Here is a 23,815-nt window from a genome sequence, read left to right as displayed (position 1 = left end):
TGGCATGCTCAGTAGTGTTCGAGAAACTTTGCTGTAGATCAGGAACTGACAAGCTTTGTCATGAAGAGCCAGATGGTGAATGTTTTATATTTTGCTGACCCTGTGGTTTTATCTGCATCCATTCAGTGCCCTGGCTATAGCAGAAAATGTGTTTTAGACGAAATGCAAACAAATGGCTGTTCCAATAAAACTTTATTTACAAAACAGGTGCCAGGTCAGAGTTAGCCTGTGTACTATTCTTATAGGCTCTGGTACAGATTGGTCTGTTAACTCTTCAACAAATTAACCAAAAAGTAAGGGAACCTCAAATAGCACCTTATATTTGACCAAGAGGGCCCTGCTATAAAGAACCGCCATTGTTTAAGAGTTCCACATGTCTGGTGTGTTTTAGAGACAGTTTAAACTATAACTAGTTTAGTATAGTAACTAAGTCTATTCCAGTGATGTAAATGAGGCAAATAACGTGATTAGTATGAGTTTGTGCATCATTAATGGTGGTCAGCCCCTATGGCACTGGTCTTACTGAGGTGGCCTAATTGCTTTTCTTGAAAGGCACTTTCTGTCTTCAAGGGAGTATTGTTGCCATAGAGAAGGCTCTGGCAATCTGCTGGACAGTTCTGCATCCTTCTTCTTGAAGTCTCTAGTCAAGCACTACCATGCCAAAGATTCTTTAGATTCTATTTCCATGGTGACCATGGCAACTTCCACGGGACCTGTGCTCAGAGCCGATGGGGGATAGGATAGTTTCTATCCTGTATTCAGACACTGCCGTAGTAGCGTGACCGTGACCATGGAGGGCAGAAGGCAGTCTTTAGTTGCCAGAATCTTCATACTCCTTTCCCCCATTGCTCCTTTCCCATCTTATCCTGCCTAAGCTTCTGTCCTGTCATGAGCCAGGCAGAAGGCACGGTGCCATTCCTTCATGTGGATTCACCTTTGAGACAGGTGGTTCTGCTTGAGGCATTTGACAGGTAATAACATGGGTGATGCTGTTCCCCCTAAGATTAACCTATAAAAACACCCATGACATGGAAACCTGGTCTGTCTTATGATATGGACTTATTTCCTAAAATCCTGGAGATTTGGATTCACTGAGACAACAGTTATAAAAACAGAATCTGGAGCCCAGTGCCTGGTTAAGTATGACTGTTCAAATCTGTCGTGGCTAATTATATAATCATTACCTTTAGGGAGGTCTTCCCTATGAGGTCAGAATCTTCATCCTGCTTTTCACAAATGAGAAGGGTCAGTGGATCTCTCTGGCTCCCGATTCACTTGCTTTTAGCTACTTACCATGTTGTATGAATTTAAAAGACAGACTGTAAGAAAACCAAGGGTTACTGGGGTCCTTGGCAGGTTCTCATGCAGGGACCCTTAGAAAGTCCATGACAGATTGTTCTTCATTCCCCCCTATCAGCTGAATACCTCCTGCCTGCTCACAAGCCAGTGGCAGACTCCCCGTGCTGACAGCTGCATGCTTTCCCCTTATCAGTTAATAAGCTGCTTAGTCAGCCGCAGGCGGACACTCGATGGCAAGTTAACAAAGACTTTTGTGGTCTTGTGCCTGGCCCTTTAATCCATGCCCCCACCCCCTTCTTCTCTTCTTTTCATTACACCTCACAAGCACACAAGCAGTTCTAGTGCTTCAGAAATGACAGAGCCCACACACGCAGGAGCCCCATTTTCATATTCAAGCAGAGACTCTGACTCTAGCCACCTGCCTTGGGAGGCCTGGATCACTGAAAGAGGCAACTGAGGCAGATGTAAAACAGCCACTTGGAGAGATACCATGGCTAAAGTGTTCCAAAGGATGCCCGAGAGACCCCTTACATGACCATCTGCATGTCAGCGTGTGTCCAATAAATCACAGGCTTAGGGGTCATTCTGATAACCTTTCCAAATCCCTCCCTAACACCTTTTCTTCTCTTCTACATCTCCTGGAGTTTGTGACCTCCTGAAGTTGTCCTCTCTTTACACTCTCTTTATCGCCACCCCTGCATTCTCCCAAGACCTCATCCCCCCACCCCCAATATGGTTTTCCAGGAGACCTGCCCATTCCTCTGGTCCTGACTACATACATGTATTCTCTAGTATTCAGTCCTAGGACTCATCATGATTTCTGTGGTGTCCACACTCCAGTGTAATCCGGGCACATGGGAGGTAGCAGCAGGAGGACTGCAAGTTTAAATGCAGCTTAATCTACATAGTGACTACCAGGCTAGAGTGGGATACAAAATAAGACCCTTCTTTCAAACATCAAAAGGAAAGGAGGGAGGAAGGGAAGGGAGAGAAAGGAAGGAAGGAAGATAGGTTGGTCATGCCTTTCAACCTGTTCTAGCCATTCCAGTCCTCAGTCCCTGCCTTACTTTTTAAGAAAAGGTGGCACATTTGACATAGTGATCCAAGCCTGGAGTGTTCTGACCTTGATGCATTCCTACCTTAAGTGTGCCCTGAATTCTTCTCCCTTAGTGGCCCCTGCTTTCCTCTCAAGGCTAATTCACACACCTCCCTCCACTGTGCTCTGAGTCCTTACCCACAGGCCTCACTCTGTGATCAGGCTGTCCACTGAATGCCCAAGACCAAGGTATACAAATGTCCTCTGAGTGCTTTATAGAAGAGAAACTGAAATCTGGGTTGCTTTGTTGGACCACAGGCCCATCCTGTTTTCTTCTCGCTGCAAGGATATGTGATCTGGTGTCTTCCTGTTGCAGTGCTTCTGAGTGGCTTGACTGATGGAAGCAGTGCTCTCATCCAACGCTCTTCTTGTGTTCCTCTCACGTATGCGGTGCCTTTCTCTGAGACCTTGCCATGTCTGTCCTGTCTTCATGGAATGTCCTTTTGTTAACCTGCCACTTTGTAGAATCTGGTCAGTCCTGTGGCTTCTTCTTGCATTCTTCACACCATTAAGATTACTTTCTCACCATGCTACTGGCATTCATGACAGCCTGCCACCAAACATCCCTGGGGTTCAAATCACAGTTGTATGTCTTGAGAGCTGTGGGACTTGTGCTAACTATTTAACCATCCGTGCCTCCATTTTCTCAGCAGACAAATGGGAGAGATAGTCCTCAATGCACGGACTTTTGAGAATTAAGTGGACTTGTCCATAGAAAAGAATAAATGCAATCTCTAGTTTTATAGCAAGTAATCACTCAGTTAACATGGTTGTAGGCAGGGGTGATATGATTTTGCTACATTCAGAAAAACTATGAGTAATTTGCAGGTTTCATTCTGGTCACTGTTCACATTGTTGGGCACAAATAAACTAGGAGATAATTTTAAAATTCCAATGAATGGACCATGCTCCCAGTCAGTTAAGTCAGGACGTCAGGGGGTGCAGAATGAGAAACATCAGTAGTTCTGGAGCTTCCCAGAGGCTTGACAGGCACACAAGGTTACCACTCTTCACTGTGGTCTCTGCTGCCTCTTTCTGGCAGCGAACAAACAAACATCCTGGGACTTTAAAAGATGGGAAGGCAGGAGAAATGGAAACATGACCGGGGAAACCTCTCACTGTGTCTGCACTTGCTACACATTCTGTGTTGTTTGACTTTCTCCATGAACTTGTAAAGCAAGAGTTAACTTCTTTGTTTCTAATACCATATAGCAGGTGGCCAAGAGGTAAAGTTAGGGCAGGGGCCTTGCCCCCTTCATCTTGACTTCTTCTTTATTCCTGGCAGCAAGCACATCCCTTTGGTGAGGTGACAGAGTGTCTGGTTATCACACCTTCTGAGTGAGGGCTGGCTGCCACACCTGTCCACCTGAAATGTTTAATGATCCAGCCTACTTGCTGCTCACGAGGCCCTTGCCAGCCATCTGCCACCTGTTCCTGTACTCTAGATTGCGCTGTTTGTTTAACTGAGACATTTTAGTGCCCTGCAAAATCTCCCCATTGGTGAAGGGACAAGCATTTCTTCACTAGGAAGAAGAGCATTGCTGTTGTTCTTGTTATTGTCATCAATTTCTAGGCTTTTTGTTGGGGTGGGAAGAAGCAAGGCATGGAGGGCACAGTGAAGGAAAGATTATTTCTTGCCCGACAATAGGAGTCAAAGGTCAGAGTGAACAATCTGCAGCTGAGAGTTTTGCCAGCTTTGCTATGTATACGCAGCAGGAAGAGACCTTTTTAACACAACAATTCCAAGTTCATAGGTCTGCAGATAGGAACTGGAACTCAGCGTTTCATACAGGCTACCAGATAAGACTGATGTTGCTGCTCTACCAGACGAACTTGGCTTAGCAAGACTGTGGCAGGTTAAGACCCCAGGATCGTGTCACAGATATGCTGTAGACATCTGGATTCTAATACTGGCTGTTCTCTTAATGGATACTTAGATATATTTTGAGCTTCACCTTACTTTTTTATATCTGGAAGAACTTTCATTAAACGCTACCAAGGTTAATGCTAAGAGCTTTTGGAGAACATTGGATTAGAGACAGCACAATGAGTATGATGAGAATTGGGGGAATGTGGAAGTTGCTAGAGGTTCTCAACCTATGGGCTACAAACCCTCTGGCAAACCTCTATCTACAAAACTATTTAAATTAAAATTCATAACAATAGCAAAATTATACTTCTGTTAAAATAATTTTATGGTGAGTGTGGGGGGGGTGTCACAGCAGGAACTGCGTTAAAGGGTCAAAGCATGAGGAAGTTCTAGAACCATTGAGTTAGATTATAGTTTGCTTTTTCTTCCAGGATCACCAGCCTTTAGGCTTGAGGGAAGGAAGGAGTGATGTTTTTTTAGGTTGTGTGTCCAGGAGCTTGGAGTAGACCAGAAACTCTTGTCAGGTAGCAAAGGGTGGATCTAACCCAAACACTTGGCTTCTCTGTGGGGAACAGCACATTTGGGAATGTCAGATTTCCTAAGGTTCCATTTAGGGTCTTCCTCATATGGGACAGAGCACTGGGGAACTCAGACATGGGTAAATTACAGCTATGTCCTTACAGCACAGATTTTAAAAGATGGTATCTTTTCCAGAGTCTCCTACCTTTTCTTTCATATTGGAATCTTTCTACCTGATACTGCATGTCTGGCAACTTGGATCTCTGCCTCTAGGTTGCTAATTAGCATCTTCTGATGCTGTGATGGTCAGTCCCTTGGTTCTGTATCTATTCTCACCCGATACAGCTCTCTGCCTTAGGATCTTCATTGTATGTTCTGTGGGCTTCACCAGTTGTTTTCCCTTTCCATGTAATTGCTTTTCTTTCATTGCTTCCCTTTCTTTCTTTCTCTCCTTCCTTCCTTCCTTCTCTCTTCTTTCTTTCTTTCTTTCTTTCTTTCTTTCTTTCTTTGATTTCCAGGTTCTGAAATTCTAGCCTTTTCCATAGCTATGTGGGAGATAGCAATGCCACCAGACTGTCTTTGGAGAGTTTAGGTCTGATATTGTGGAATATTTTGTTTTTACTCTCCCTACAGATGTTACTGTTTGTGGTCAGGTTTTCTTCTACCCTTCCCAGTTAGAAATCTCTATCTATGCTATAAGTGCCTAGGCATTATATTCCTGTCTATGATTAATCTTCATAGAATATATAAGGTCACGATTTGAACAGAGAGGACAGAGTTCTTCCTGGCTTTCTCTTAAGTGCTTAAGACTACTTGTGTGTGTGTGTGTGTGTGTGTGTGTGTGTGTGTGTGTGTGTGTGTATGTGTGTGTATGTGTGTGTGTGTGTGTGTGTGTGTGTGTGTATTTTAAATTCTACAGTGTCTAACCAACAGAAGGTTTTAATATTCCCTGTCAAATGGTAGTCCCAGGAGGGCTCATGGCTTTAGTTTTTATTTTGTGTTTTATAGATTTAAATTCCATAAACTTCATTATAGAAATATCTGGAAAATAGAAAAGAAAGCATCAATAGTATCTTAATGTTCAGAAATTACCACTGGGTAGCATAATGCACATGTATATATGCAGGCAAATATTTCTATACATACTCACTCCTATACAACTATGGATCTGTAGCTAAGTATCTCTATTCACATACATATTTTATACAAACATTTAAATAGAATTGGTCTTGAGACATACACAGTTTTCTGACCCATTTTTTCATTTACTATTTCTTAAACATCTTTTTCTGCTATTCATAGGCCCATCTCTTTAGCTTTTTCATTGCTTTGAAAAGGATCATTTTTCTTATTTTCTTGCTTGCTTTTTTTTGTTTGCATGCTGTTTGTATATTGTACCATTTCATCTGGTTAATTCAGAAGTGGATTTATTCTTCTCAATGCTTCATGGCAAAGGGGCAAAGTGTACATTTATGAAATGTGAATGAGCACAAGAAAGACAAAGTCTGTGCCTGCTCAACTCCCTCTGAGGGTATTTTAGCTTGGCTTTGTTCAGGAAGCAGAACATGTGAAAGTTGGCAGAAACTAAGGTAACCTTGTTCTGTTTGTCAGCAGTGGTAGTCACTGTAGCAATCAGCTCCTGTGGATCATTCACACAGGAGCATGTCAGAAGTCTTGAGGGGCACAGCTCTGCTATGAACAGGCACCACTAAATAAGTTGGATGGTCCTCAATGAAAACTTGTAGTCTTGACAACACAGCCCTTGAACACATGTGTGTACACACCACAGAGACCCAGTAGAGAATGATGAAGGCATTGAAAAGCAGGATTGTAGACACCAGACCTGCGACTGGATTTCTAGAGTTGAGGTTTTCTTTGTGATTTGCTTAATATGTCAATCAGCTCCCGGCTACTATAACAAATGCTGGAGTCAATCATCTTATTATAAGAGAAGCTTTATTTATATTCATGGTCTTAGAAGGTCTCGAGAGTCCATGATTGCTTGGCCCTCTTGACTTGAGCCTATGGCCATATATCATGCTGGAGGAGTTGGCTAGAGCAAACTGATCACTTCATGGCCAGAAAGTGAGAGAGAGAAAGAGGAGGAGACTGGGACCTCCCACTTCTCTTTGGGGACCCACCTCTAGTGATTGAAAGACCTTCCATTAGGCTCCACCTCTTTGAGATTTCCTTACTTCCTAATGGCACCAGTCTGGGGAAGAACTCTTTTCCATGTGAACCTTTGAGACTCTTAGGATCCAAAGGATAGTACTGAATACAGTTCTCTGAGCCTGTTGCCTCCTTTATACATGTGAGTGTAACTTACTTGATAGGACATTGAGAGGATTAAGTGGGACCAAGAAGCATTTAACACAGTGATTTCCACATTTTCTACACTTAAATATGGATTATTTGGCATATTGTTAATGACATCATAAATGCAAAAAACCATAAAACTCATTGTTCAAGTGCTACACCCCCCCACATACCTGTGTTTTACAGTCAAGAGAAACCTTCCTCTTAGTGACTTTAAAATATCTGATGGGATTAAAAAGTGAGATACAAAAATGCATTAAATGCTTTATAGAATTACTTGGCTCATTGTCTGTGTGAAACACAAGGAAAAAGACACAGCCCTGCTCAAAATAGACTCCCTCATGGACGAGCATCATGCCAGGGACTGAACCATAGACTGTCCAGTGGTAGCAGAGAGATGTAGTTCTCCTCCTGTATTTCAGAGTAAGTAGCTTAGCTAACTGGGCCAGCCATTTTTCTTCTCCATGTTCTATGACTGAGAGTAGACAGGTGTTGGGTTACCTCACTGTCAGCATCTCTTCTGTGCCTCTGGGACAACAGTATCTGTGCCAGTGGTCCCTTCTTGAATGTTCCCTTTGTTCAGAAAAGATATTTCTGGGGTCAGGACAACACTCACAGTCTTCTGGAGTTGCAGCAGTCTTTTGAACTTGACATGGTTGAGAACAGGCGGGGGAGTCAGGGTGGTAGCCCTGTCCATGGCCTCCCTAGGATAGCTTTCTCTCTAGAAGTGACTCTATAAGTGGAGCAGTTTGAATTATTTACGATGATCCGTTGCAGTCCTTTGGGAAGTGAATGGAGTCTAAGTAATAGTAGTGTGTGCATCCACCTTCCAGTTAAAGTCTGTTGAGATGTCAATCTGCCAAGAGCACTAGGACTTGGGACTTCAAGGCTGGCTGTGGAGTCAAGTGAGAGCCAGCAGAGTCCCGTCAGGCTAAGTGGCAGTTAGTTGTTTTAGAGGAGCAAAGTGAGGATGGTCTATCCTCTAAATGCAAATGGACAGGTGAGAACTGACCTCCTGATCTGGCCTCTTAGTTCTTCTTCGGAGATTGTGTGGCCAGTTTGCTCACCTTGTTGCTTTTCTGCTTGTGCTGATGAGATAGGGACTGCATTCTGAGGTCAATTTTCTTGAGTTCTACTATGTAGAACTGGCCAGGGAAAGGTGAGATGACATGGTAACACCAGTGCTCAGACTGCAGAAATGACTGGGAGAGGGAAGACAGTCAGGAAATGGACACTGATGCACACACACACACACACACACACACACACACACACACACACACACATACGATTTGAACTTCAGTGCTAATAGCTGGAAAATGGAACCAGCATGAGGCTGTCAAGGGTAACTCAGTGCAAGTCAAAACACTGAGTAGATGACAAAGTGAGAAGCCAGCAGTTGTGATCCTCATCCTTATGAGAGACTGTGAAGGAAGCCCACACAGCAAGGAGCAAGTGGTCAGACATGAAGGCATGATCTTGGATTGTGATCAGAAGGACCGTGTTTGCTTGACTGTGATGTACATCTTCATTAGAAATAGTAGAATGGTTGAGAAATACCTTTTATGTTAAGATCTTAACCTAACAAGGACAGAACTGACAGATTATCATGCTTCAGATTTCTGGGCTCATTAGCATATGACAAAATGCTGCCATCTTTCCATGTTAAAGGTTGATATATGCCTGCCACGGCCCTTCCGATCTTATTACATTGAAACCAGCAATCTTAAATAATGTTTGTAGGTAAGACATTCTGTAAAGTAGTACTCTGCCTGCCTTGGGATCAATTCAGATGAGAGGAAGAGAAAATGCCCTCTTCTATATGTGATATGTATGGCTAACTGGGAGTGAATGGGCCTATTAAAGAAAGAATGTTTGAGTCAACCCAAGCCAGAAACATGACAAACTTAAGTCAACAAGCAAGTAATATACATAAAAGAATATCCCTATGTCAAATTGTCCAGTAATGTCTTCTGGAGCCCAGGCTGCCCCAAGATAGTACCTCTTTTATGCCTAGAGTCTCCTTTTATAATTTGACTTTTGGGGACATTCTTCCACCATTCTAGAATTCTTAACTGGCTTAATCTTGTGCAAGTATCCCCAGTGGCTTTGAGTTCACATGTGAAATGACTATGTCATTGCCAGAGGTGCCCATTTCATAGCACTCCTCCCCATCTTTGGCTCTTACATTCTTTCCATCCCCTTTTCCACAGTGTTGCCTAACCTTTGAATGGGGTGGATTACAAAGTGCTTCAGAATGTTTGTGTATCTGCATTAACTACTATTCTCCACAGGCAGAAGATTCACTGAGGTTGACAGCAAATCCCAAATCTGTGGATCTAAACACAAATAGAAGGGAGTTTGACAACTCAAGCATTTAACAAGCATCAATAGGTTCTCTCTTATGACTTTTCTAGTTATGGGCTTTGACCATGTTTATAGTATCAGGAATGAATTCCCTTCATGGGAGCTGTCTTCAAATCCAATCAAGAGAGTGGTTGGTTATCATAGGCAGCCTTGCCACTGTTGCACACGTCACCTGTCAGTCACTGTTGAAGCATGCAGGGTGCAACACAGACTAAAACCGTTGATGTATTTTCTTCTTTAGCAGCAACCTTTAGTATTTTCAAGCTAGCTATATGAGTGAGCTTGGTCAGTTCAAGACTGATTTGTCTATGTCCTACAATTGTTGTACCTTCAGTGATAGGATCTAGTTACGGTAGGCAACCAAGAGCAATGGCAACAGTCCAGTGCTTCCAGGGACCCTCTCACCAGTAACTGGTAGGGAGGTAACCTGTGCCTGTCACTGAGATTTTTATTTATTTACCCATTAACCCATGCCCTCCTGAGAGAAACGTTGTTCACCTAGATTGGATACTTACCCTTTGCTCAAATTCACATATGCACAGAGTCTTAAAAGCTAGTGGGGTTCCACAAGGAATCTACCCACAGCTTTGGCTAAATCATCCTTGTTTCCCCCCACAGCCTTGCTTTCCATTTTTGCTTAACACCTTAGGCTTCCCACCCTCATTCTTCCATATACCATGTGTTATGCTCTCTCCTTTTGTTGTATTTTTTACTTGGATCATAAGATCGTATTATTATTATTTAGCTTATTCATATACATTTCATTTTAATTAACCTTTGACCTTCCTGCATCTAACCTATGGACAGAAAAGCAGTTGAGTGGTCTTATCTTTTCTCTATTTCTTTGAGCCAGAAAACACATGTTTGCATCAGGAGGTGGATAACTATATGTCTATTCTTCCTTCTTTTTTCCATCACTCACTCACCGATGGCTGTTTATCTGTCTATATGATTTAAGGATCTGGGTCATGGACTAGTGGTGACCGGCAAGGATGCAGTGTATCAGGCAGGTTGAGAGCACAGGTTTGTTGGTGCTGTGGGTATTGGGGCCCTGGACACCTTCAGTTGGTTAGGTTTGTCTCAAGCTCATTATCAAAATAATCTTAAAAGTCAGTTGAGGGGTTGGGGATTTAGCTCAGTGGTAGAGCGCTTGTCTAGGAAGCGCAAGGCCCTGGGTTCGGTCCCCAGCTCCAAAAAAAAAAGAAAAAAAAAGTCAGTTGAATGTAGATATCAATTACATATAAAATGTTTTTTACAATGCCTAGTTGAGGGGTTGATTAAATAAGTACATTCAAATCGGATGTATACAAAGTTGATATGCAGCACTAACTATCCTATTCAAACTTCATCTGTTCAAACTTCAGTGTTCCTTATCTGCAGATAAAACTATAGCATCCACAGCAGGGAATTGATGTGAAGATTAAACATATTAATATCCATGTAGGTTTTAGCTTGTGCCTCATATGTGCTTACTGATAGGTACTGTTGGCTTTAGTTTAACTGGCAAAGGCTATCACTCACTCGCCAACCACAACTAGAGGGTGTTCATACTTTCTTTGGTAATCAGCCTTTGGTGTTTTGAAAGGCTATGGGATTCTAGAGGGTAATCCTCTGTGTAGAGTTCAGTCAACTGATTATATCAATTGAAATCCAGCTGCTGTATAATATTCTTGGGAAGTTGTCTAGAGACATTGAATGTCCTGCTCTGCTTCCCCCCATCTTCAAGAAGGATATTCATCTATGTATATATGTATGCATGTATGTATGCATGTATGTATCTATCTATATATCTATCTACCCATCTATCTATTTCTAATCTCTGTGTATGTACTTGAAGGAAATGATGACACATTTTCTTAATTTTATGTGTCTGGGTGTTTTAGCTGCATGTATATGTACATACCAAATGTGTGCAGTGCCTTCTGAGTACCTTAGATCCCATGGAATTAGAGTTATAGACAGTTGTTAGCAGCCATGTGAGTTCTGGAAATCTAACCTTGGCCTGTGCAAGAGCAGCCAGTAATCTATCACTAAGCTATCTCTCCAGCCCTCAGTGGCATGTTCTTAATAAGCGCTGTATGGCGGGTTTTTGTTCTTCGAGTTTCTTTTTCTTTTGTTCTTTCTAGGTGTTCTACATGCATAAAAGTGGGGGTTGGTACACGTTTAAATAAGGAAGCTTAATTCGGGTCTGGCAGTTCATAAGGAATTAGAAGCACCCTCTGGAGTGTTTGGTGCCACCACCAAGAACTGCTTCTTGATTCTCCTGTCAGCATCTTCTTCCTGTCCCATCACTATTGCTATTGTATAGAACCAAGGGAGATGCTGGCAGAAAGAGAGGTCAGTATGGTACAGGGTCTTATTGTTTGGTGGAAGAAGATCTCCATCTTCTTTCCCCTTTTATCCCCATCATTCTGTGTGATGAGTTTCTAATCTACTTGGACAGAGGTGCAGGCATGTTTCCATGGTCTCTTATGTGTTAAGGTCAGTAGTGTCTATGTAGTGTGCTTTTTTCCTATCCCCTACTTTTCTGACATATTCTGGATGGTGCTTCTCTCTGTCCTCCTCCCTTATACCAACTGTCAGATGGGTAGGTTAGCTTGGTCAGCAGCCACCCTCCAGTTCTGATCCTTCCTTGCTCTATTCTTGGATGTGGCTCACTGGATGGGAATGCTGCAGAAAGTGGTGGTAGTGGTGGATCAGGCCTTTTTGGATGTTTGGTCACTGTACATGTAACATCTCCAAAGAAACCTTTGATGTTCTTTGGAACCGAACTTAATTATTCTTTTGCTTCTGAGCAATCTGTCTCTATCTTTCCTAACAGAATCTGGGAAGAGCTCATATGTGCTAGTGCCTGCTCTAGGGGTATGAATTAGGAAAACGGAGACTTGCAGGGTGAGTCGGAAGGCTTCTGTGTTGGGTCATTCATCCTTGTGGCTAGAGGAGCCTAGACCATTTGCTGTTAAGCTTTATCCTGTCTTCTGCTGTCCTTTGGGCCTTGAGAAGCTTTGGTTCATCCTTGCCTACTCCATACGCCTTCTTTTTTTTTTTTTTTTTTTTTTGGAGCTGGGGACCGAACCCAGGGCCTTGAGCTTCCTAGGTAAGCGCTCTACCACTGAGCTAAATCCCCAGCCCCTCCATACGCCTTCTTTAATCTTAGAGTCTCTGTAGTAAATCCAGTGGAACTTTTGCATTTCCTTTGGTTTGGCTAGACTGACTGGACATTAAGATCATGTCTCTACCTCTCATGATCTGGGATTACATGTGTATACTACATGTGTCTATTTTTAAATGGGGGCTGGGGATTTGAACCCAAGAACTCATGCTTAAATGATAAGTACCAACATAACCATCTCCCTGGCTCAGAGAACACGACAGACAGTATTATCTCCTTTAATTCCAGGACTTTATCCTCACTTAGATTTTATACCTGAATTCCTATCTTTCCCATTCCATCTATTTTTACATTTATTTTTGTTTGTTTGTTTGTTTTTTGTCTTTGTTTTATTATCCCTTTAGACCCTGGACCTTGCAGATTTATCCCTCATGGATTAGTGTTCTCTTTACATTTTCTATACTATAAATAAAGATAGTAACATACCCTCTAGGCTTCTGTCCAACCTTGCCATAGTGTGGTCACTTGTGAAGGTTTCCACTCCAGAAAATAAATTACATTTTATTCTAATTTCTGTCACTCAACAGATATTCCCATCCAGGCTTTTTTCATCCTTAGACAGGCTCCTTCACAGCCCTCATGTGAGGCTTGCAGCAGGTGCGTGAATGGCTTGAAAGATAAGCCCCTGTAAATAAAGCTTATGATCTCATGGATGTTGGGAGCTTGCGGCACGCAGCGTCTAGCCAATTTGGATTAATTTTTCCAGGGAGATTTTTGGAAGAGGCCACGTCATTCATCTCTCTGAAGTCTTTCCCTCTCTCATCTTGCATCCAGTCTCTTCAGTGCTGGCTTCTTGTAGTCAATCAGGAAGAGACATCTCTTCGGTGTTTGGGAACGCTTTGCTCTTTATAAACCCTGGCTGCTATTCTGTGCCTAGCACCCACCGCCCACGTTTCAGCCATGCTTCTAGGTTGCTGCACTTCAGAAGCAGCTTGAGCAAGATTTGCCTTTGGTTCATTGTGTCAGAGGAAGAGATAGAGTCTGTAAGATAATTTGACAAAATGGAAAGACAGGGTGAACTGATGCATTTTTCCAAACGTGCTCACTTGTAGCTGATCACATCTTAAAGAGGTTGCTCATTTACTTTGTCCTCTCTCGTGAGAGTGACAAAATGCTCAGAAAGAGAACCTGGGAAGTAGAGACAACCAAGAAATTACCTTTGACCTAAAACCCAAGTCACCACTGTTCACATCTGGATGTATTTCCCGACAGCCCTTTGTTCACACTTCCATTGTAGCTTTTCCATTACTATGTTATCAATCATTTTAATGATAAATACTGTTATCAGTGACTGTGAGGTGACTGTTATTGCACACACCGTATTTTTAAGGCTAGCTAAAGAAACTACCTATTTATTGAGTACTTATCTAATTTTTATAGTGCTCAGGATAGAGCCCAGTACTAAGTCATATCTCCAGCATTTGAGCAGTTAGCTTAGATTCCTGGGAATGGAGTTAATATCTTCGGCGGGGATGGGGGGTATGAAGATATGGCGAAAATGCTCTATAGGACTTTGGCAATCGAGAAAATGACTATCAGCCTATGAGTGTGCCTCTTCCTCTCTCTTGCACAGGGGTAGAATGATTCTCCTCATTCATTCCTGTTGCCTTGTCAGTTGTTCAAATACACCTAGGGATATTCACAGGTGCTTGCACACTCTTCTGGAATTTTCATTGTATCAATGGTGGTGGTGAAAACAGACCATTTTTGGATATATTCCTTTGACCATCAATGTATAATAGAAATATAATTTTGCTACATATACACTGCTAAATTTTCTAGTACATGTATCAATAAAACAAATATGAGACAGTTAATAGTGTTTAAGCAAACACATCCAAGTTATTATTCCAGTGAGTGACACTTGCTAAGTCAGATGCTTAGTAGCCCCATGTCATTGGTAGCCACAGGGTTTGATAACAGAGGCTTTTAGCAGTGGGCTAAGACTCTCGAATTCTTTCATCTTTCTGTTGATTAAGCTCTTAACGTATTTAACTAAATTTTTCTGCTCTCCATGTTGGTTTATTCAAAAGGGATCTGAGATGAGGCCTTAATTGTGTAGGTAAATGTATGGGAGGCAATGTCTGAAAACAGAGGAGAATGTGGAAAAGGTGGAAACTGAGGGAGCCAAGAGAGGGTGTAACAAAGAACAGCTCCCTCCTGAGGGAGGTATGAACCTAACCTTGCTGGGGACTACTGGGATGTTGACTGAGACAGATCTCAAATTGCTCCCTCATGAAGATGCAGGGACTGGAAGTCTATGTGCAGGGCCATTCTCCTCCTTTGTTAGATAAACATGACACCCCCCTCACATTCTGGGTTGTACTGCTAGGAGCTAAGCATTCTTTTATTTTTGTTTGTGCTTTTTGTTTTCTTCCAAGACAGGGTTTCTCTGTGTTACAGCCATGGCTGTCCTGGAACTCACTTTGTAGATCAGTTGTCCTAGAATGTACAGAGAGCATCACCTGCCTCTGCTTTCCAAGCGATGGAGTTAAAGGCATGGACTGCCATGCCTAGCTTGAACTAAACACTCCTATGGTGCTGGAGATTGCTAGTGAGTAGAAGAGAGAACGCCTCAGAAGGGAAGAGAGGGGGGTGATAGAGAGTGTCTGTCTAAACCTTTGTAAACCCAGAGGGGCCAGAGGGTGTTGCTAAAGCCCCACTCACTTTTGAGTTTTTTTGTCATATAGTAGAAATGGCGGCTTTTTGAATGGGCATAGGTCAGTCTCAGTCCATGACAGGTGATTCTGTTTGTGACTAGTGTTTAAGCAACAGAAATGATTCTGGCTACATAAGCAGCTGAAATTTTTGTTGAGGACTTTTAAGTTGTAAATCTGTTGGCCAGGCTTAGGAGCAGGGTCATGCAGTATTGTTGACTGGGTAAAGCTATATGTATAGTTAACATCACATTGTAGAACAGCATGTAAGAATGGTCTAGGGTCCTCTCTTCTGGGGCAGGGAGTGAATAGCAGTCACCATGACTCTATTTTGGAAGTTCACCATCTAAATTATAGTCCCATTTTTACTGCACAAGGGAGGAAAGATGATTTTATAGTAAGGAAGCAAAATTTTATTAGGGACTGAATGCTGGGCAGCTGAAAGTGGACAGATGACCACTCAAGAAGGAGATCTGTGTAAGGTTGTGCCAGCAGATGGTCTGGTTTTGATAATGCAATCATTATTCACCATGGGAGGAAGAAGGGTGATGCCTGTGTGGGATCTCTTGCATCTACAGTAATTTCTATACCATTTTAGTAAAAGGCTACAAAAAGGAGTGGGGAAAGGGGCAGGGGCTTGGTGATGTATATTCTTTTGGAATTAAATTTGGAGAAATTAGAATATTTAAAATTCTCTTTTACACTTAATTATGGGCATACACCTCCAGGTTACTGGTCACTAGGGCTTACTCTGCAGAGGTACCCCACTGACTCCAAAACTAAGACAGTAAAACATCCCTTCGTGTGCCTGGCATGGCTGATTGGTTTTATTGTATGAAGTCGACAGTAAAAGATCTGATATCACTCTGTTACAGCTGGGTCAGACAGAAAACAAGTCTGAAAGTCAACCAGGAGTTGGACAGATCCTGTTCTTTACCTACTGACATCAGACAGATTTTATGAATGTGGACGTCTGAGGGTCAGTGGTGGTTTGTGTAGGATGGACTTCCATCTAGAGGGAATCCATTTCTAAGGCTCAAGGAAGGCTCACAGAGTCACTGACTGCAAGCTGTGGCTCAGCCTTCTGAACGCTGCAATGTAGTCATTCACCTGCAGATGCTGCTAGGGAGGAGGTGAGCCAGACCATATTTCTTGGGATTTTTTTTTCCCCCAAAGAGCCACTGTTTCTTTGTGTGGTTTCCCAAACTAGAGTCTTACGTTCTCCAGTGTGACTGCTCAGGGGAAGACAGCGAAAACCCTGGGGGGATGAGAAGCTCAGCTGCAGCAGCTGGAGTACCAAGCACTGAGTGCCCTTGCTTTGTATACCGCCACTGCTTCCAGATAATGGGTACTGGGGAGCCGCCACTTGTGCAAACAAGATCTGTAAAGCTCCCACCCCCATTTACTCACCCCCATTTCTACTCATCGTTCGGTAATAAACACTTGTCCAATCAGATGGCAATAACCATTCTCCATTCTCTAAGCAATAAACACTCACAGTGTTTGAGAACTTGGAGCCGTATGATCCCTACATCTGAGCTAGGAGTAAACTCCTATCTACAGAGCATAGGGTCCTCAGTCAGTTTGTACTCCAGGTCTCAGGTCCCTGCCTGGGGAGCTCAGATTTACAATGTACATGAGACCTTTTCCAAGAAGGCAGAATATCGTATTAATATGATCCCATTCTTCCTCTAGACACTCACCAAAGGCTGGGAGGTAGCTGCCTGTAGATTCTGTTGGATAGTTCTTCTTTGTTGAATGACATCTGTCTGTCCCCATTTTCTATCATTCTCTGTGATAGGAGGAGCCCACTTGAGGCTGGAGAGATAGCTCAGTTCATAAAGTGCATGCTACATGAGAATAAAGACCTGAATTTGATTCCTCAGAACCCCCATCTTTAGTGGTGCGTGCTTGTAATCCCAGTGCTGGGTAGGCAGAAAGATTCTTGGGACTTGATGGCCAGCTGGCCCAGCTGAATCAGCGAGATCTGGATTCAATGGGAGACTCTCAAATAGTAAAGTTAAGAGTAATGGAAGACACTGAACATTGACCAATAGCCTTCATATGCAAACTCACACGCGTGCACACATGCACATGAACATGAAAACACACTCCCCACACAAGACCCCAATCCACTAGCTTTTCTGAGCACTTTCCAAAGAACCACACAGTCCCTGAGGAGGAGGAGCATGGGACATGGAGGCAGGGAACCCTCACATGAAATTCTGACTTCTTTATGAAGAGACCTACTGACACCATTTGCCCTCTAGAGCTCCGGTCCCACTATGTACCCATGGTCATTCAGTAAGCAACAGCGATGCATACAAGATGAATAGGGAAATAGTATTAGCCTTAAAGCAAATCCCACAAAGGTCCATGGAAAGCATCCAAAAAGATCCTTACTGGGTTAAGAGTGAGAGCCCTGTTTTCTAGTCCTAGTCAAAGATGACCACAGGGGTTATTCTCACACTATTATAACTCTGGGATTAGACCTCACCTTTGCTAGGCAACCAGGCCATCTTATGAAAGGTGTTCTAGGGCAGCTAAATGCAGCTTTTAGGCTTAGAAATAATTGAAATGGTGACTTCTACTTTTGAGTGGTTTGAACTGAGGAAGCCTCTTGCCTTTGCAACAAGTTGTGTTTTCTTGTCTCTTTGGTGAAGAAAAACAGTTACACATAATGATGGGAGGGAATGCACCTGTTTAAGCAGAGTTTTTAGCACACTGCCTGGCACATGACTGCCATTCTTCTGAAGTGCTGTACACACTAAAACTCAGGCACTTGGAGTTGGGACTTATGGGGATTCAAGAACCACTTTTAATTTCCTCCCTTTTCTTCCATTCCCCTCCACACTCCTGCTGAAGACCTAGTATTTTTTTTTCTACAAGAAAAACATATTTGACTTTGTAATCCAAATCAAGCTTTTTCCATACCACAAAGTGCTTCTCTTTCCATTGTAAATTTCTTATGGGGTTGGGGGGAGGATGTTCCTACAGAGGTAAAAGCACATTTTCTGGAGTAGCCAGAACAATGCATTAAAAATATAACAAAAAAAAGCAATCAAATCCAAATTCCAGGAAGCTATCATCACTACCTCCCAAGGAAAAGGCAGTCTTTGCAGTTGTGATTGAATTAGGCTCTTGCAATGGGAGATTATCTTGGATTATCTCTGTGGAGCCCTGTGCAATCATACATCCCCTTATCAGAGAGGCCGTGGGCGGTGAGTTGACCATGCACAGAGGAGGAGGCATGCGAGGGTGGAAATTAAACAGTGTGGGCTTTGAGGAATGAAGTGACAGCTAGCATGGCAAGCCAACGATGCTAAGTGACTACAAAGCTGGAGAGACGAGTTACAGGTCCCTTCCAGCCTTTCCAGGGAGAATCCTGCCTGTACTTGCAGTTCAGCCCAGTGGTTCTAATTTCTAAATCTCCAGCACTGTGGGAAAAGAAACTCCTGTTGTTTACAGAGGTAGTGCGATGCTATGGTAACCACAGGGTGAGGACTTGCCTTTCCCTTGTTCTGGTAAAGTTCTGGTCAGCCATGCTTGGCACCTCTTCCCTTCAGCTGGCTATACCCAATCATACATGAACCCCAGACACAGAGGAAAAGTGAACTAACCCCCACCAGAGCTTTAGCTGAGGTTCTACTTAATGGCTAAGACTTGACACAGTTGCAGATGTTGCTGGGACATTTTATAATTGACAAAGAGAGCAGTCTGGATTTAGCTCCTAAACTGTGTCCCTTGTGACAGGGAATGCTACCAGTACCTTGGTAGCAATATGAGCTTAGAGGGTATGGTCACTGGAGTCCTGCCCCTGCTCTCAAAGGAGGACACTATGGCATAGTTAGTGGTTACTTCTCAACTGTTATACCTGCTTTGATGGCTTGGAGAAGGATGGTTGGTTCATACAAATGAACACTGAAGTTGGATCTAGGCTGAGGGTAGGTGAGAGCCTGGTACCCTAGGCTGTTGTGCTTGGCTATTGTAATACTTACAAAAGGGCAGAGGGAGCTTTTCAGCCCTGATTGTCACTTGCCTTGTCTTGACATAGGCTCCATTATGAGACAGGATGAGAGTAATTTGTTATCAGCATCCAATATTAACTTTTACAGATTTCCCACTAATAAATTGGTGCAGAAGCATGATGTTTTCACTAACCTGCATTCTGATGTGTGTTGGTGAGCATAACAGGAATGGGCGGAGTTTTACTTAGCACACTGAGAACTAGTCCTAATTTGGGAACCCTGGTTTGGCTGGTGTGTTGTGAAAATAAAGAATCTAAGTTGGATGTGGTGGCACAGGTTTGCCAGACCAGCTTCTTAGGATGGGGAGACAAGAGAATTGCAAGTTCAAGTTTCCTGGGTTATACAATATTTCAAGGTATTATGGGTAATTATGGAAATCCTATCTCGAAATAAGAAAAGTGAGAAAAGAGCTGGGAATGTAGCTTTATGGTAAACAGTTGTCCAATATATACAAAGTTCTGTATTCAATCACAAGTTTAGAAAGGAAAAAAAAAAAGGAAAAGAGTCTGTGAGCCATGAATCAGGAGAGTAAGGATTACTTACCTAAGGCCACAGTTAGAGATACAGATACCATATTAACAATTTTCTCCATGCTTGTGTCCATGCAGACATTACTAATTGATCACAGTATAGTTAGGCTTGAACTCAAGCAATGTCCCCTCAGTGCTTTAGTTATTCAACACCAATACATCAAGAGTTAAGCTCCCTTGCCCTTTCTGCTAATTCCTTTCTCAGCCTTAAGACATCCCAGATCAGGGTTATTTCTCAGCTTGTGTGTTGTTTTTCTTTCTTTTTTTTTCTGATGTCTTGAATTAGGCTTTGAGTTAGCAAAGTACTCTCATTGTACCCGTTCTTGGCTTTACTGGGGAAGATATGCTGCAGATAGTAAAATGAGCTCCTAATTCGCCATGGCTCCCATTTCTGACTGCAAAGCTGTGACCAACATCCAAGGAGAAGTCCAATTCTTCACACCTCTGCCCTCTGATTTTTTTCTCTGGGTCACGGGGCTCTCAGAGGAGACACAGGGATTATGTTACAGAATCAGCAGCTCTTCTGAGACACAGATGCTGGCTGCTTGTTTTTAAAGGTGTGACTCTTGCTGAAAAGCCTTGCGCATGCATCTCAGCTTTTCCACCCAAGGTGCGAGAAGTAACTCAGGTCACTTCTATTCTGGAAACCATATACTCTAGGGCTGTCACCGCACACTCATGGAGGAGAGTGCTCCTTGTAGGAGGAGCGTAGAGTGCCGAAATCTAAGATGTGTCCACCTAGGGAGGCAAAGGATGAATGGTGGGATCCAGGTTGGAGGTTGGCCTTATGTTACTCTGGTAACTGAGTAGATCTTGATCGTCTTATGGAATAGAAGCTCAGGCCTGGAAGGGAAAAGCAGGGTGTTGGGCTTGAGAAAGTGGAGACTACATGAGGAATTAGCTTTTTTTTTTCTTTTTTAACTGATAAAAGTGGATATTGCCATTCCCTTGTGACCCCAAAGTTAGTTGGAAATGTTTTGTCTGATGCAGGAAGGTGGCCATTGTTCACCACCATGAAATCAGGTCAATCCTTTCATTATAACTATTGAGAGCTTCCACTTATTGTGCTGCAAGTATTGAAGGCCAAAGGAATATGTAATGATATGGAGAGTTCAGGAAATGTTGAAAAAAATCACGAGAAGAAATAGTAGTGACCCATAAATAATAGGGACCCATTTCACTGCCATGTATTACTTCATGTAAGTGTAGCCAGTATTATACTATGCCACCTTATTCATTCAACAGAATTTCATTGAGCATCTATGTTGTACCACCAACTATTTTGCATATGGAGGGCACATTAGTGAACAAAACAGAGACATCTTCAAAGCAAAACAAGAAGAAATGATATGCTCAATAAATAAACAAGATACAACAGATATCACATAATGATCATACTAAAGGAGAAAGAGAATGGGTGGGGGTGCTGCCAGACAGAAAAGGTGTCATTTGAGAACAGGGGTGAGATAGGTAGTCATGTAAAGACCTTGGAAAAGCATTCCTAGGAACAGGAACTGTAGGTGCAAAGGCCCTGTGGTGGGCTTTTCGGAGACCAGCAAGCACGGTGCGGTTGGAATGAAGTACATGAGAGTTCTAGAAGATGAAACAAAGTTTATATGGGGTCAGGTCACATGAGACTTCAAAGGCCATAGCAAATCCTGGCAGCTGTTGATTTTGGAGAAATTAGGGCTTGTGGAAAGCAAACGGGAGGGAAGGCTGATGATGGTCTGGAAGGGACACTGCTGGCCTCTGTAAGCAACATCAGCCACAAAAGGGCCAGGAGAGCATAGGGAGGTCTACGTGGTCCAGGGATACAGGTTGTTGCCTGCTCAATTCAAAGGAATCAAAAAGCTGTTTCTATCAGAGGAACTCATCTTTCTCAAATGCAATCCATCCCGGGGCCCTCAGGCTCATGGCGACCCAGCTAGTTTTTGTAAACCATTCTTTTCCTCTTAGTAATATGTCATGAACATCCCCTCAAGTCTTTAAAGAGTCTCTGGCAACAGACTTTTTTAAATGTTTGGACAGTATTACATCATCTGGATGCACTGTAATGTGATTAATTTCCTGTTAGACATTTCAGTGATTCCCTGTTTAGAAAATGTGCCGGCGGACGCCACTGCATATAAATCTCCACACACATCGCACACAATGTCCTTGGGCTTGGTTTCTAGAGATGGCATGGTTGGATTGAATAGCATGCATTTTAATGATGCTTGGTTATTAAATTATTTTATAGATAGCAGAACTGGGGTTCAGGAAAGGAGTATGACTTCACCCCCTATCCCAAGATTGTGGTCAGGAAGTGGGCAGTACAATATGGAGCAGGAATGTTGGTCTTCAGACCCGTCTTCTCTCTGTCACATTACAATAGTGACACCCCAATATATAGATTTTATCAACTTATCCATGGTCACCTGGGAACACTGACAATTCAGGGTTTGAGGCTTTGACCTTATATATGCTTATGAAACCAGCTCTATAATCATTACAATCATGATGGGGGAACATCTCATACCTTGCTGGGCTAAAATGGTTACCTCCCTGGCTGAGGTAGCTGTCTCCTCTTGAGAAGCTCCCATGATGCATGGTGCTTCCAGCTCTCACTCATGATCCTGTTGCACCCCGAGGTAACCTCACATACATAGCCTGGCACCTTACTTGCCATGTTCCTGCTGCCGCTGGGGTCCAAAGAACCCCATGTGGAAGGGGGTACCCTCCGTGGCCAATATAGTTCCTCAGGCCAAGTGACAATAGCAGTTTGTTTCTGAGTGGTGCTTGGGGCAAGAGGGACTCAGTGTGGGTGACACGGAAGGAGAATGAAGCTTAGATGGAGCCCATCTCGGATTGCTGCTGTGCCCCAGCAACCTTTTCTAACCCAGTGAGGAGGGAGATCTGGCTGAGTGGCTGAGCCCTGGCACTTCGCTGTTTTCTGTTTCAGAATCCTTTTTACTGTGAAAAGGAGTCAACTCTGACTCCTATGGGTAGCCACTTGGCATCTGGGATACTTACTGGGTGCTACTAATTGTTACAGATATTCTCACATCACAGAAACTTTCTCTCTCTCTCTCTCTCTCTCTCTCTCTCTCTGTGTGTGTGTGTGTGTGTGTATGTGTGTATGTGTGAGAGATGTATATTCATATGTGTGTATATGTGTATGTGTGTGGAATGTATACGTGTGCATGTGTGTGTAAGTATGTGTGTGTATATGTGTATATGTGTATATGTGTGTGTTTTCTACTGCATGAAACTATCTGTCTTCAGTCAGGTTCGTTTACATATGAATATGCTCAATAATGAATGTTGAAGGTTGGAATTGTCTGGGAGAACAGACCCTGGAAAGAGGCCATGGCCTCTAGAAGGCTGCTCTTCTAGTACAACAGGCAGTGAGCTGCATGGGGGATCGTAGATGAAGAGTCTGGTGAGGAGAGGGTGCTCTGTTTTCTGACTAATCTCTGCCCCCCCCCCCAGGAGTAGGTTGTACTGTGAGAGGCTAGGCTGTATGCATTCGGTACCGGTTTGCTTTTGTCCAGTGGCCCAAGGTGACTGAAGAGTGTCCAGCCTGGCTCCCTGACTATCTGTGGGAGCCTGTACTTCTGCTGGGCTTGCTAGAACAATTGTGTTGTACATCTCTATTGCCCATGGGAGCCACCTGGGGAACTCTAGAAAAATATTCATGTGTGGATTTTATTGGTCTGCAGTGGTTTGCAGGATGTACCCTGGGCTTTAGAGTCTATAAAATCTCTATGATATTCAAAGACAAAGCCACCTTTGGGCAGCGACCACAATAGGACTCTATCTGGTAGGACTGTAATTTCAGTAAACACATGCATGGTCAAGCTTTATAGTAGCCATATATTCAAAAAAGTAAATAAAACAAACAGTAGAAATTAATTCTAACTGTATGTTTTACTTAACTCACTGCATCAAAAATATTGCCTCTTCATGGTATCAGCTTTAA

At 43.0% G+C, this 23,815-nt stretch overlaps 1 protein-coding gene across 8 annotated transcripts in view; it reads left to right on the top strand.

The window, feature by feature from the left end:
* Ntrk3 (neurotrophic receptor tyrosine kinase 3) overlaps positions 1-23,815 on the top strand; it is a 387,384-nt gene that overhangs the window by 142,699 nt on the left and 220,870 nt on the right. The gene's annotated exons all lie outside the window — the stretch shown is intronic.

This window comes from Rattus norvegicus, chromosome 1 (genome assembly GCF_036323735.1).
Source record: "Rattus norvegicus strain BN/NHsdMcwi chromosome 1, GRCr8, whole genome shotgun sequence".
Lineage (NCBI taxonomy): Eukaryota > Metazoa > Chordata > Mammalia > Rodentia > Muridae > Rattus > Rattus norvegicus.
This window is presented reverse-complemented; position numbering and strand designations above follow the sequence as displayed.